This window comes from Pelophylax lessonae (assembly GCF_965119305.1).
Source record: "Pelophylax lessonae genome assembly, chromosome: 9".
Classification (NCBI taxonomy): domain Eukaryota; kingdom Metazoa; phylum Chordata; class Amphibia; order Anura; family Ranidae; genus Pelophylax; species Pelophylax lessonae.
Window position 1 is genome coordinate 254,082,477 of NC_138776.1, and position 16,179 is coordinate 254,098,655.

General features: G+C 42.8%; 2 long non-coding RNA genes across 4 annotated transcripts in view; one reads left to right on the forward strand and one right to left on the reverse strand.

Annotated features, from left to right (window-relative positions):
- LOC309563009 overlaps positions 1 to 10,118 on the reverse strand; it is a 55,927-nt gene extending 45,809 nt beyond the window's left edge. Inside the window, exon 1 of one of the 2 annotated variants that reach the window (XR_014225658.1) lies at positions 10,102 to 10,118. This is a non-coding gene — a long non-coding RNA (uncharacterized lncRNA). The remainder of the gene's footprint in view (positions 1 to 10,101) is intronic. The other variant, XR_014225659.1, reaches the window with a different exon arrangement.
- The window catches only part of LOC309563011, a 240,623-nt gene that overhangs the window by 206,468 nt on the left and 17,976 nt on the right, over positions 1 to 16,179 (forward strand). The window lies entirely within an intron of this gene.

Here is a 16,179-nt window from a genome sequence, read left to right on the forward strand (position 1 = left end):
GCGTCAGTGCAGTCTTACTGCAGTATATTGAAGTGCGTCAGTGTAGTTTTACTGCAGTATATTGAAGTGCAACAGTGCAGTTTTACTGCAGTATATTGTAGTGTGTCTGTGTTTTACACCGCATTTACATAACATTTAGTGCTGTATACAGTGTGGTATACCCCCTTTTACTTTATTGGTTGCTGCTTGGGTTTTTTTTTTTTTTCCAGTGCCTGCCACCTTTTTTGAATTTGTGAGTTACTGTTTTTCTAACTTCGGCGCTGTTATTCTCTTTTTTATTTATTTTTTATAGTTTTGACATTTCTGTCAGTGGCAATCCTCAAGTTCAAGTGCACCAAACAGCAGTTTTCATTGATTAAAGTACATCCAATTACATATTTCCCCGTATCTTTTACATTTCAGTAAAAAGACCCCCCATCAAGTCTGGGAGGCCAACAAGGAGAGGCAGACGTTCTTATACCACTGTGAGGGGGCTGGCAGCGTATGTGTACACAAGCAAAGGTGGACGTAGTCCATCCTCAGGCAGGGCACCATTTTCTCTGTTTAGCGATGTTGCCTGTGATATCCAGCCACACCATGCACAGGAGATGATGGCCTAGCTTACTTAACCAACCTCATCCTCCTCATCCTCCATCACCCAAGCAGAGACTAGTGCATAGTCCACGCAGCAGCCAGAATGGCTTATTCTGCCTCCTTATCCACAACTACTCCTGCCACAACCTAGCCATTAGGCATGGAGGAGTCAGCTAACACACAGCATCAGCCACTTGCTCCTTGACGATGCACAGCGATTACTTGATTCTGATGTTGGTTCTAAGATCAAGGAAGGTAGACACATAAGTCTACAGAGAGGGGAGAACACTTATAAACATCAAATTGGCATTGGCAGTCATGTTTCCCCAGCCGCAGCGTATTGCCAGATTGTCTCCAGTGGTAATGAGGATGGAGGAGATGATGATGATAAGGTCAATGACGTGACTTAGGTGCCAGATATAGCAGAGGAGGAAAGTGAGGGTGAGGGACAACCCCAATGAGGCAGGATGCCTTCCAGAGGCAGCCATCATAGAAGAGTAGAGAGCAGCCATTAGACATGTGCAGAACAGAAAAATGTGTTCTGTTTCGTTCCGGATAGATTCATTATATTATTATTTCATTTTGTTTTGGAATTCGTTTAGCTTGGTTTCTGATTTTTTTTTTGTTTTATTTCTTTCAATTTTGTGTTGTTCATTAATTTTCTAATGAATTCCAAATTCTCGGAATGATTCAAATTCGGATCGGTCGAAAAATGAACGACCAGTTCAAGTTCCGTGTGAAGAGTAACTGGTTGTTAAGCAGGGGGCCGGGAAGACGGCCGATGCATCCTTAACAACCGATGACTCATCAGCTGTCAGCAGGCTTTCCCACTGACAACGGAAATGTAAATAAAACAATCCTGGCAATAGAAAATTCATTAAAAAACAGCATGGGATCCCCCCAATCCATACCAGGCCCTTCAGGTCTGGTATGTATTCTGAGGAAAACCCTACTCCAAAACTTAGAAAAATCCATACCAGACCCTTATCCGGGTATGCAGCTCAGCAGGCCAGGAAAGGGGGGTGAGGGAGTGGCCCCTCCTCCTGAACAAGTCATCCTCCTGAACCATACCAGGCCACAACATGCCCCCCTGCCCCAAAACACTTTGTCCCCATGTTGATTGGGACAAGGACCTCCTTCCCACAACCCTGAACTGCAGTTGTGGAGGTCTGTGGGGGGGGTTTATAGGAATCTGAAAGCCCACTTTAACAAGAGGGCCCCCAGACCCTGCCCCCCCCCCCATGTGAATGACTATGGGGTATCTAGTACCCCTACCCATTCACAAAAAAAATGTAAAAAGTGAATAAAGACAATACACAAGTTTTTGACAATTTCTTTATTAAAAATTAAACAACAATGTCCCCCGATGTAGATCCATCATCAATCAAGCCACCCGCCGGACTCAAATAAAAAAAAAAAACCTCTGGCCTCGTCCAAGGCTCCCCACCGAATGCCTGCTCCTCTACCTGACATTTCTAAAATATTTGAGGAGTAGAGTCAGCCAATGATGTCAGAAGTTGACCAGTTCCCTTGTCACATCACCAACTGGGGCATGCTGGGTAAGTGATGTCACAAGGTGGCAGGGCCACCAGGTGACATCACCAGGTGGCCCCACCCCTTACCTATTTAAGAACTGCCAGCAGTGGAGTAGGCATTGGGCAGTCAGCCTTAGTCGTGGGTGGAGCTTTTTTTTTCGGGTCCAGCGGTGCGGCGAGCCTCCTAATTGATGATGGATCTACGTCGGGGACTTGTTTTTTTGTTTTTTTAACGGACTTGTCAAAAACCGTCTACTGTTTTTCTTTATTTTTGACACTTTTTTGATGAATAAGCAGGGGTGCAATGTACCCCATACTCATTCACATGAGGAGGAGGAATCTTGGGGACCCCTTGATAAAGATTCCAATAAGCCCCCTGCCCACAGACCCCCACAATCACCGCCCAGGGTTGTCCAAGAGAGGCCCTTGTCCCCATCAACATGGGGACAAGGTGCTTTGGGGTGGGGAGGCAGAGCCCCCCTGCCCTAAAGCACCCTCCCATAGTGAGGGCATGTGGCCTGGTATAGTTCAGGAGGGGGGGCTCGCTCATCCCCCCCTTTTCCTGACCTGCCAGGCTGCGTGTTAGGATAAGGGCCTGGTATTGGTTTTTAGGGGGAACCCATTTAGTTTTTTTCTTTCTTTTTTTTACATTAGCTGTGCCAGCAATTGCAACCATGAGTCAATTTACATGTGATTTGACTACTTTTTTTTGATTTATTAATGTCATTTTTGCAGCAGCAGGTTCTATATATGGTACAGATGTGCCACTTTACAGGCAGATTAAGGGGACCCCAGTCACTATATTTAAAATACATTTTTCTTTTTTATTGTTTCACTTAAAGTGGGAACCCCAAATCACATTTATAGTTTTTTTATAGGTAAGGGGCAGAACCACCTGGTGACATCATCTGTTGGTCCTGCCCCTAACCTATTTGAGAACTGTTAAATGGTGGAGCAGTCAGCCACCCTGGCAGGAGGAGCTTTTTTTTCTGACTCAGTGGTGCGGCAGGGCGGCGTGATTACCAATGGATCTACACCAGGGGACATTGTTTTTTTTATTTTTTAATAAAGGAATTGTCAAAAATCTGTGTACTGTTTTTATTTATTTTTGACACTCTGGAATTACAGTAAGTCTTGAATAAACGAAATTAATTTAAACGAATTTCAACGAAATTAGTTACTATTCGTTACTATTTTATTCGGATATCTTCAAATCTCCAAATAACCAAAAATTCACCCGAATTTGTATTCGGACCGAAACGGATTACACATGTCTAGCAGCCTCCCTATTCCATCAGTTTGTGGAGCTGTTATCTCCCGGCCCACTTCCCACAGCTCAGCTGTCTGGGCCTTTTTTAGCACATGTGCAGCCGAACGCACTGCTGCAATTTGCAAACTTTGCCTCAAGCGGATCAAGCAAGGCAAAAACACCAGCCATTTGGGTATCACATGCTTGACAAGGCATTTAACCTCCCACCACTCAGCCCGTTGGGAAGAACACCTGAAAGCCACACAAAAGGGATGCCATTCTGCTCCTCCTCGCCTTTCTGGTTTACCCCAGCAATATCTCATGACCTTTCAGCAGCCTCCACTGACAGGGACGATGGTATAGCAAAGGGTGTCACAGGTCCTTTCAGCACATCACCTGCTGTAGACTATAGCATGCAAATTTCTCTGCCCCAGCTGCTGCAGCAAAAAATAAAATACAGTCCCTGCCGCCCACATGCCCAGCATCTAAATTCCAGCTTGTCCAAGCTGCTGGATTTACAACTCTGGCGTTTCCATCTGGTGGATTCTGCCCCCTTCTATAAATTTGCAGAATGTCCTGTACTACAATGGCAGTTTGTCAGTCACTATTTATTTTCACGTAAGGCCATTCCAGCTCTGTACCATCAGGTGGAAGGCAATTTTGTGGCAATGTTGGGCAAGGCAGTGAGCAGCAAGGTCCACATAACTGCTGATACATGGTCCAGAAAACATGGTCAGGGAAGCTATATTTAGTTCACAGCACACTGGGTAACTCTGCTTGCAACTAGGAAGGATGCAGGACAGGGCAGTGCTGGAGCTTGTTTTGCTGCCACATCTCCAGACAACTGGTGGTGATGATGCGAGATTTGTTAGCTCCAGCCCCCCCTCTTCCATGCCCTCCTCTGCTGAATTGTCCCGTGAACCACTAGTACCCCCTAAGCATTCAAGGGTCTGTTCAATGAGTTAGGCTAAAAGATGTCATGCAGTGCTTCAGCTTGTCTGTCTAGGGAACAGGAGCCACACTAGAACAAAGATTCTTTCAGCTCTGCAGGGGCAGGCCCAAAGGTGGTTCATGCCATGGCAGCTTGAGCCAGGAATGGTGGTATGCGATAATGGCACTAACCTCCTGACTACCCTTTGACAGGGAAAGTTGACACGTGTACCTTGTGCTCCTGCTGGAGCAGACTCTGCATGGCATTATGGACAGGGCACTCGAGACAGAGCAGGACTTCCTTTCCTCTCAAGGCCTGCTTCATGCAGACACCTTTCTTGCAACGCCACAGAACATACAAGAAGAGAGGGAGGAGGATTCTGGCAGTTTTTGAGGCATGGAAGCATGGAAGCAGTGGAAGACATACATCAAACCTTAAGTAAAGGTTTTCCATCCCCAGAACCCTTGGGAGCAGTATGTGGCTGGGAGGAGACAGTTCCAGATACTATAATCCTCAGTGAAGCTGAGGAGTCTGCTTCTCATGCCTCCGCAAACTGGCGGTGTAAGCCTTTTCTTCAAAGCCTGTGAAAGAACCTGAGAATTTGTGGCATCAAGGATAAAAATCATTATTGGTTGGCAATCTTCCTTGACCACTGTTACAAGGGGAAAGTCTCAGAACTCATCCCATCCCCACAGAAGGAGCAACAAATTAAATATCTTGAAGAGTGAAGACACCTTAAAGAGGAGTTTATGTAATGCCTTTCCAGACTCTGGTAGGATACATCCTCATGGAAAAGCTAGTTTTGAGGCATCTGTTTGGTCCCCCCCAAAATCCATACTAGACCCTTATCTGAGCATGCGGCCTGGCAGGAAAGGGGGGGACAAGCAAGTGCCCCCCTCCACCACCTGAACCATACCAGGCCACATGCCCTCAACATGGGGAGTGCTTTAGGGTAGAGCAATATACACTATATTGTCAAAAGTATTGGGACGCCTGCCTTTACATGCACATGAACTTTAATGGCATCCCAGTCTTAGTCCGTAGGGTTCAATATTGAGTTGTCCCACCCTTTGCAGCTATAACAGCTTCAGCTCTTGTGGCTGTCCGGAACATTTAAGAGTGTGTCTATGGTAATGTTTAACCATTCTTTCAGAAGTGCATTTGTGAAGTCAGGCACTGATGTGGATAAGAAGGTCAAAAACTGTGTGTGCGTTTTTTTTTTTTTACTTTTTGCCACATTTTTGGTGAATGAATAGGGGGTACAATTTACCCCATACTTATATACATGGGGGGCTGGGATCTGGGGGGCTTTCAGATTCCCATAAGTCACCCCCCGCACCTCCAATACCACCAGGCCAGGGTTGTGGGGAAGAGATCCTTTGTCCTCATCATAATGGGGACAAGGTGCTTTGGAGAGGGCATAGCCCTTCAGTCACATAAAAGCCCCCCATGTTGAGGGCATGTGACCTGGTATGGTTCGGGGGGCACACTAAAATTAAGAAAAATGCCATGGGGGTTACCCTCAAAATTCATACCAGACCTAAGGATCTGGTATGGATTTGGGGGGGGGTACCTAATGCTGTTTTTTTCTTAGTTTTGGTGTGGAGTTTTTGTTAAAACTCATACCAGACCAAAGGGCCTGGTATGGATTAGGGGGGACCCCCAAGCTGTTTTTTCGCACTTTTTTTTATAGCTGGGGGAGTTCCCCTTAAAACTTATACCAGACCCAAAGAGCCTGGTATGGATTATGGGAGACCCCCAAGCTGTTTTTTTCACACTTTTTTATTGCTGGCAATTTATTTCTTACATTCAGTTGTTAGCGGGGAGTCCGAACCCCCCATGTTGAGGGCATGTGGCCTGGTACGGTTCAGGAGGAGGGGCACTCACTCATCCTCCCCCCCCCCCCTTCCTGGCCTACCAGGCTGCATGCTCCGATAAGGGTCTGGTATGGATTTTGGGGAGGGCCCATGCCATATTTTTTTTAATTTTGGCATGCGGTTTCCCCTAAAATCCATACCAGACCCAAAGAGTATAGACTGGGGGGACCCCCACATTGTTTTTTTTCACAATTTCTTTTTGATGGCAACTGTTTTTTTTTACATTCAGCTGTCAGCGGGGAAGCCTGCTGACAGCTGATGACTCATTACTTGTTAAGGACGTGGCAGCAAGCTTATCGTCTTGCTCCCTAACAACCAGCTATTCTCTGGTTGTTAAGGACACCGGTGGCCCTGCTCCTTAATGCTAACACTACTAATCATAACTTACACACTCTGCTAAACACTGATAAACGCCGGCAAAAAACGCTAAAACGTAAGCGTTTTTTATCCAACTTTTTAAAGCAATTTTTAGCTTTCTATTTGCATAAAGCCTTGAAAGTCTATATGTTTATTTACAAAAAAGTCTTATGCATACTTACTCTTGCTCACAGAGAGATAAGCAGATGGTCCCAAGAAAGAAAAGGAGTAACAGGGATTTCCTCAAGGTAAACATCTTTGGGCTCTGTGGATAATTAGAATTCATAGAAAGAAAAAAGAAGAAAACATGAAAAAGATAGCTCAAAAATTATAACAGGCCCCCTAATGTTAGGCACACATAAAATAGCTGTTTCAACACAATGAGAGGTCCAACATTTGTTTGCTCTAAACCAGGGGTCTGCACCATACGGCACACAGGCCGCACCTGGCCTGCTGCCACTAAATGTCCGGCACGTGATGAATTCACATGCACCTGGCCCGTGGACATTTTAAAGTGGTTGTTAAGCCACTTTGTTATGATTACACAAACATCCATTTTTGCTAATGACAAGTATCCCAGTGCCTGTGCTTTATTAATAAAATACAGCTATATACCCGATTTTTGAGCGCTCCTTGGCGCTCATGTGACTGGCCGGCTCTCCCCTCTCCCGATCTGACAGCTTTGTGTAAACATAACAAAGTGGCTTAAGTAGTAGCTTAAGTAGCTGCGGGGGGGGGCTGTGTAATATGCAGGGGGGCTGTGTGATGTGCAGGGGGGACTGTGTAATGTAAAGGGGCCCAGCGATATGGGGGGGGCTGTGTAATATAAAGGGGGCCAGAGGAGGGGGGGCTGTGTAATGTAAGGGGGTCCAGAGGTGCGGGGCTGTGTTATGTGAAGGGGTCCAGAAGTGCGGGTGCTGTGTAATGTAAAAAAGGCCAGAGGTGTGGGGGCTGTGTTATGTGAAGGGGTCCAGAGGTACGGGGGCTGTGTAATGTAAAGGGGTCCAGAGGTGCGGGGGTTGTGTAATGTAAAGGGGTCCAGAGATATGGGGGGCTGTGTAATATAAAGGGGGCTGGGTAGGGGGCTGTGTGATGTGCAGGGGGACTGTGTTATGTAAAGGGGTCCAGTGATATGGTGGGGCTGTAAAATATAAAGGGGTCCAGAGTTGCGGGGCCTGTGTAATGTAAAGGGGGCCAGAGGTTGGGGGGGGCTGTGTAATGTAAAGGGGTCCAGAGTTGCACGGGGCTGTGTAATGTAAAGGGGGCCAGAGGTGCGGGGGCTGTGTAATGTAAAGGGGGCCAGAGGTGCGGGGGCTGTGTAATGAAAAGGGGTCCAGAGTTGTGGGGGGCTGTGTAATGTAAAGGGGGCCAGAGGTGCGGGGGGTTGTGTAATGAAAAGGGGGCCAGAGGTGCGGGGGCTGTGTAATGTAAAGAGGGCCAGAGGTGCGGGGGCTGTGTAATGTAAAGAGGGCCAGAGGTGCGGGGGCTGTGTAATGGAAAGGGGGCCAGAGGTGTTGGGGGCTGTTTAACGTAAACGGGTCCAGAGGTATGGGGGCTTTGTAATGTAAAGGGGTCCAGAGGTACGGGGGCTGTGTAATGTAAAGGGGTCCAGAGGTGCAAGTGGGCTGTGTAATGTAGAGGAGGCCAGAGGTGCGGGGGCTGTGTAATGTAAAGGGGTCCAGAGAAGCAGGAGGCTGTGTATTGTAAAGGGGTCCAGAGGTGCAGGGGGCTGTGTAATGTAAAGAGGGCCAGAGGTGCGGGGGCTGTGTAATGTAAAGGGGGCTGGAGGTGTGGGGTCTGTATAATGTGAAGGGGGCCAGAGGTGCGGGGGGCTGTGTAATATATCTTCATTTATTAGCAGGTGAATGCATGCATTCACATACATTGAATCTGGCCCTTATGGGGAAAAAGGTTGCTGACCTCTGTTCTAAACCATCACAAAAGATCCCAGCACCCATTATGGGCAGGCTGAGTATTTTAATTACATGGATTTTCTTGATGCTTTCCAGACCTTTCTAGATCTGGTTACCTGTGGATAAAAAAATGGTTAAGGGGTCTTGATCTATCTTGTTCCTCAATCCCAAAAAAGGAAGAGCACAGCAGATTCTTGGATGCCATTGGATCTTGTTCACAGGAACTGAAGTTTTAATCCCCATTGTCTAGGTTTCCAGAGCTTTCTATCTTAAATGGGGATGCTTCTTGCCTTACCAGGCCTTCTCACTCTAGTCCACAGTCAGAACTAAATGATTTTAGATTGAAAATCAATTTATAGTTATCTGCTTTACTAAATGGACTAAAGGTTTCTAGAGGGGTTTTCTTGTATGAATGAGTAGAGTCCCCAGATAATGGTCTCTGTGAATTAATAAATTCCCCTTGGGATTAATAAAGCATTCTGTATCTGAATTCTGAATCTGTAATTTGTTCCAGATTTGGAGAGAAGGAGAATGGGATTATTAAGATTATATGAAAATAATTAATCATTAAAAGGAATATAATTTATGAATTCTAGCTTTCTACTGTACTATTTCTTAATAAGATACGTAGGAATAAGGGTTTAATAAAAGTTTCCTTAAAATTATAAAAAAGAAAAAAAATCCCATTTAGGACAAAAAAAATAAATCTTTGCCTGATCCACTTCGAAAAGTTTTTAATAAGTTTATAATTAAGATTTTGAAATGTGTACAATAGCTGGATTTAATTCTAGGTTAACCATTGCTAGTATTTTCTGTATTGAATTTTGTGAATCGATTGAATTATGATAAAAATGATATGAGGACCCTTGCCAACATTTAGAATCAAAATAAAACAGAGGTATCATTTAAACTTTACCTGAAAGCTGAATACTGAGGTTTCTTTCGGTATAAATAATTATATTAGTATTAATATAAATAATTATAATAGGTTTAATATAAATATTTATAACATGATTATTAAAGCTAATTACAATAGGATTATTATTATAATAGGATTAATATAAATAATTAAAATAGGATTAATATAAATAATTATAATAGGATTAATATTATAATAGGATTAATATAAATAATTATAATAGGTTTAATATAAATATTTATAACAGGATTATTAAAGCTAGTTACAATAGGAGTATTATTATAATAGGATTAATATAAATAATTAAAATAGGATTAATATAAATAATTATAATAGGATTCATATTATGATCGGATTAATATATATAATTATAATAGGTTTAATATAAATATTTATAACATGATTATTAAAGCTAATTACAATAGGATTATTATTATAATAGGATTAATATAAATAATTAAAATAGGATTAATATAAATAATTATAATAGGGTTATTATTATAAAAGGAATAATATAAATAATTATAATAGGTTTAATATAAATATTTATAACATGATTATTAAAGCTAATTACAATAGGATTATTATTAAAATAGGATTAATATAAATAATTAATATAGGATTAATATAAATAATTATAATAGGATTAATATTATATAGGATTAATATAAATAATTATAATAGGATTCATACAAATAATTATAATAGAATTAATAATATAATAGCGTTATTCTAGCATATACTTACCGGGTAGTTCAGTTGGCGCTGAGAATGTAGACAGCTGGAAGACTTTAGTTGAGGTTTGCACTACAAAGAACGGGGTTGGCTTATATAATAAAAGATAAACAAGTTGAGTAGATTTTAATTTTAAGTTTTAATTAAAGTTTAAGGTAAAAGTCACATCTTTCTTAGGAGCGCGTAACTGGTACCACATGCATTTAATCAAATGTTTGCCTGCTAGCCTCCGGGTAGAACAAATGTCATCAACCAATAGCCATTCCAAGTATCTGTTGATCTTCTATTTAGAAAGTTTTAATCCAAATCTATTTAAGTGGAATTCCAGCCCAAATTTTTATTTTGTTTTATAAAACATGGAGTCACCCATTTCCAGAATTTGACCACATATCGTCGCATTAGGAATGCCACATAACTTCCACATACTAAGTAGGATAAAATACTGAGATATATTTCACTCTACCAGGAGCTTTCTCCTTGATATTCCCCTATGGACAGCCATCTACATGTATGCACCCCTTTAGCACTTTATTCTTCGTACTAGTGATCGACCAATATCGTTTTTTTATTGCCGATACCAATACCGATATCGATACAGATATTGGCCAATATTTTCGGAAATTTAAAAAATATATTTTTTATTTCTTTTATGCAGGTACTCTTGTGGAGGGATCCGAGGGTCTAAAAGACCCCAAACCCCTCCTCTGCACTTAAAAGCATCATAAAAACACCAAGTTTGGCTGTTTTGAATGGTCGCATTTGTTTGTCATGACATCACTTTTTTTACATGGAGACCCGATCAGAGCCGAATGTGGCTTTGATCGGGTCTTCTCTTCGGCGGCCGTGCAGGTAGGATGCCCGGGTCTCGCAGTGGACCGGGAGACCCGGGCCAGCCGCGGAAGGTGGCGGGAGGGGGGAGACGTCCCCTCCCGCTCCTTGTAATGACATCCGAGCGGCTTCTCAGCCGCATCGGTTGTCATTACAAGACAGCTGACCGTCGGCTATGGACGCCGGTACCGGGGTGATGCCTCCAGCTGCAGGCATCACTCCGGTACAAGCACTTTCCCGAAATATCGGCAATATCAGTAACCTTAGGGGCCAAATCTGATATATCGGGGAAAGTGCATATCGGCCCCCGATATATAGGCATTGCCGATAATCGGTCGATCCCTACTTCGTACACTTGGAACCGAAATACTACCCCTTGACCAATACCGAACCAGAAACTTGAGCAAGAGAAGATGTTGAGCAGAATTATGGGAAATCTTATAACCATTTTTCTTACCCTAAGGAATATTCTCCCCTCTCCCTCTATAGCAACATCCTCTTCCATACCTTACCCCCTTTGCATCTTCCCAATTGTTGTGTCCGGAGGAGGAGAGGAGAGAGAGAGAGAGACAGAGATGGAGTTGAAATGTTTTCCCTCCCACCACCCCACCTTTACCCATATCCCCCCCACATCTCCCCCAAGCCCCCCCCCCTTTTTTTTAACTCCAACCGGTTGGAACCTTATGAGTTATTAGAACTACCTAATAAGATCTCGACCTCTAATCGATAGTCTAGATGTTATTGATATCTGTCTCAATGATTTAACTACTCATTCTAACTACAGAATTACAGAATTGGATGAAAGTCTCCTACTTCTTTACCATGCTATCATAGACTGTTTCTACACATGCAACGTATGTATCTATGCATTTGTTATTGTCTTACCATACTTACTTAATAAAACGTGTTTGGATTAAAAAAAAAAAAAAGCATGGAGTCATTTGGGTCGGTTATTACTCCGGTCTAAGTGTTAGATCAGTTTTGCCCAAAATGGAGTGACCAGACATTCAGTTCTGTCCCCAGCAGTGGTGGTGCTCAGAACACCATTCAGACTTCTGTCAGTATAGATAGAGTCAGCCTCAACTGGCATCACTCAAAAAAAAATTTCCAGTGCCCCCAACCCCAGGTCAGTCCAGCATGAAGGGTGACATAGGATTGCTACAGCTGCACTGCCTCAGCTAATGGGGGCTGGTATGAATGACCACCCCCCCAGTACCCTCATCTATTCTCCTACCATTAGCCCACCACATCTAAATCCTCTTCAGAGTACAGCCAGGGATTCGGGAGAGACGAGAAAGACAGGCTGGCACCCAGTGCTACTTGGTGGTCAGCTGCCCCCCAAGGAAGATAGATATAAGCGGGAGGAAATGGAGTAATCAGGTAAGAAGGAATCAGAATCCAGAAATATCTGTCCCTTACTGCATAACCACAGTGGTGAGTCAGTGAGGAGTAGCATAGGAATACAACTACCATTAGCCCACCGCATTTGGAATCCTATCCAGAATCCAGCCAGGGAATCGAGAGAGAAGAGAACAATGGGCTTCCACCCAGTGCCATTGGCTGGTCAACCAGACCCGAGGAAGACAGACATAAGAGGGAGGAAATGGAGTACACCTGTTAGATGAATCACTAGATTGTAGTCCTGTTCTTTCATGTCCATGTGGCTCAGGGAACCATGCTGGTTGGAGCTTATGATCCTAATAGGGCTACTCTGTTGGGACAGGTCAAAAGGTCATGAAATAGATAGCCAAAGATTTTCCATGCATGTAGGGTATCAAAAAACCCAATGAGTAATTCCCTCACAAAGCTGCATTCTGTTCCATACTTCTCCAGTTGTCTCCTTACATCTTCAAATTATTCATCAGTTGGAGTGTGTGAAGAGTTGAACTACCTTCTAGAGAGGGGATCCTTTTGGAAACTCAACTTTTGGAGGTATGTGAGTATGTAGGTCCTTCCAATGTGTACTGCTTGTAATGAGTGGAAAAAAAAGTGGTTAAAGAAATGTTATGATTAGCAATTTATCTCAGGGGAGCAAATCAGGACCTCAACATTCATGGTTAGGACCTGGTATGTCTGCTCTTGGCCAGTAAAGCCATTGCCCATTGTGCCTAATATAAGTGTAGCACTACCCCTGCAGGAGCCAGTTGAATATTGTTTGCCAAATCTCCCGCTGATTGATCCACAGCCAGTCACAGGTTATTTTCACACAGCCAGGTGCACACACTCTTCCGTTCGTTATCTCCAATGACCAGTCCAGGGGATTTATTTTTAAGTTTTACTTGGAGAACATAAATAGGTGAAGGGAATTATTAGGATAATCAAAATGAACTATTCACAAGTGAGGGCAACTCTCTCAATAGAACTGTATAGCAGATTATCGGGAGGACCATGCAGCAACTGTACGGAATGAACAAGTCCCTTTGTAGCAGAAGACCAAGGTTGTCCCCCATAGGAGTGTGGATTTTTTAGGCAGACATGACACCAATACTAGAAAAGATGAAAAATATACAATTTTATTTATATCGTTTTAAAATAACACAGCATAACAAATGTCGCTATAGCACCATAAAACCAAAATAGGTAACAAGCATCTTGATGGTACTATACGTCCTATAGTTATAAGATATAAATATTACAAATATACTCCGAATCACCCTTTGTAACAGAAGGAACTCAGTGAAATTTGCCTCTTCAAGACACTAACCAGTGTCCCCTTTAACTCGCAACCAGCAGCTGACTCCTAGCACCCAGAGGGGGATCTAGCAGCACACGTCCCAGGGATCCCCTGTGTGTTGGCTGTACTCACTGAAGCACCAGCAGCAGCCTTCCTCAGTTGTACCAGACAGGATCCATGGACATCCTTCCTCAGCCAGCTCTCATAAGAACCATGGTTTGCAGCTTCAGTGTTTCAAGCCCTCAAGTCACCCACCTGAGGCTCCATGGCAGCCTGACTGAGGAGGGGCAGCAGCCCCCTCTCCTCCTGAACCTCTCTCACTAGAGGAAGACCCAGAGCTCATGTGCTCTTTAGATATAAATACAGTTACCCAGCATGCCTCAGGGCACACCCCCTTCTAATTGGCCAGGGCTGTATAGACATCCATGCTCTCATCTGCAAGGTTTCCTCCCACTGTCCAGTACATTCCATAGCTATCAGACCAGTTTTAATCTTTCAAGACAGCATGAGCAGCACCAAAACAGACTAAGGAGACTCTATCAATCAATCACAGCTCTCTGTTAAGTAGACAGCATATACATTTGCCTAGCTGTCTCCCTGTTAAGCAGAGAAACTAAAAATGATATACACTCACTCTTGGACCCACCTAGGAGGGCACTACATAAGGACTCATAAAGCCAGAGGAAGAAGTTCAGTGCCTGTGGTTCCTATTGGAACGCCAGATTGCCCTGGGATTTCCCACTTGCCGACCGCCCGCCGCAGATAAACTAGCTTGTCTGCGCCAGTCCCTGTACCTGTACGTCGCTCCTCAGTGATTCGCGAAAGGGGAAGCTGATCTGCGGGGACGGCAGCAATTGTGAATGCCAGTGATTGCCACCGGGCATCTGCGATCACTCCCAGGGAAGACAAAATGGCGGCCTGCGGTTGTACACACGGTAGACCGTTGTTCTGTCAGCAATCAACACAGGGCTGCCTCTTATTTAGGAACACAGGTCCCTGTGTTAATTTCATAAGCCCATCCCCCTCACAGAAAGAAAACACCCCCTAGGCATACATTTAACCCTTTGATCACCCCTGGTGGTAGCCCCCTCCCTTCCAATGTCATTAGTACAGTAACAGTGCAAATTTTTAGCACTAATTACTGTAGTAATGTCACTGGTCCCCCCAAAACTGTAAAAAATGTCAGTTAGGGGTCCAATCTGTCTGCCGCAATGTCGAAGTACCGCTAAAAATCGCTAATCGCCACCATTACTAGTAGAAAAAAAAATTTAATAAAAATGACATAAATCTTTCCCCTAGTTTGTAGATGCGATAAATTTTGCGCAAACCAATTAATATACACTTATTGGGGCAGAATACAAATTGGCCTAAAATGATGAAAATTTTTAATTTATAATTTTTTTTTTATTGGGAATGTTATATAGCAGAAAGAAAAAAATATTGTTTTTTTTTTCAAAATAAATATTTTATTTTATTTGATGACGTCAACTATATGACGAAACGCATTGGGTGGGACCAGACGTGACGTCACCACTCTCTCCGCTTTCCACACTCGTTTGAAATTCATGCTGTAGCTTGTGTTTTGAATCCTTTACATGCCTGTTCTTATATTTTAAATGTGAGTGCACTTTTTTATTTAATAAAATAGTATCTATAAAACTAGATTACGCTATGAATCCTTGCCTCTATTTTATGTACACTGGGACCGATATATGGATTGGAAGCATGCCAGAATAAACAGTACCGATTGGGTCTTGTCTCTTTTGGGAATTACATCTCCCCAAAGCGCTTTAGGCTTTTCCATTAAATTGGAAGACATTTGATTCTGGTAAGTGGCCATTTCCTTATTTTCAGTGTTGGTGTTTACACACAAAGGATTTGGGAAGACTGGCTCTCTTATGCATGCTGGGACTTGTGGTAACTTTCTTATGGAACATGCTATCTTAGTCACTGGAATCAATACAATTCCTCTTTTTTTCTTCTTTTTTCCATGGACACTTTATGGACTTATATGATCAATTGTGTTTATGATTTTTATTATATATGACACATTTTGCAATTTTGTATCATTTTATAGCGCTGCACTTTCTGTACACATATTTTATTGGATATGTTTTATGACAGAATGTATAAAATATTGTTTTTTTTTTTTTTTCAAAATGTAATGTTTTTTTTTTTATATATATAATTAAATATTGCTAAAAATAAAAGCCCAGTAGCACTATTTATGTGAAAAAATTATAAAAGATTAATTTGCATACAGTATTGCATGACCGCGCAATTGCCAGGTAAATTAGCGCAGTGCTGAATAGCAAAAAAAATGCCATGGTCATGAAGGCGGTAAACCTTCCAAAGCTCAAGTGGTTAAAAGTGTAAATTGCCAGTGCTTAAATATACAAAAAAAAATGATAATATCATCAATGCTTGTCCCATCCAGTACAGTGGTTAGATTGTAAGTGGTTAATAAAGATGTATTAGTAGGAATTCGGTTTCATCTAAATGTTTTGAGATTTTGATTACGAGTCAACACACACGGCTTTAGGCAAATAATTGGACAAATAAAAGCAGGTTTATAGCTGAAATCACAT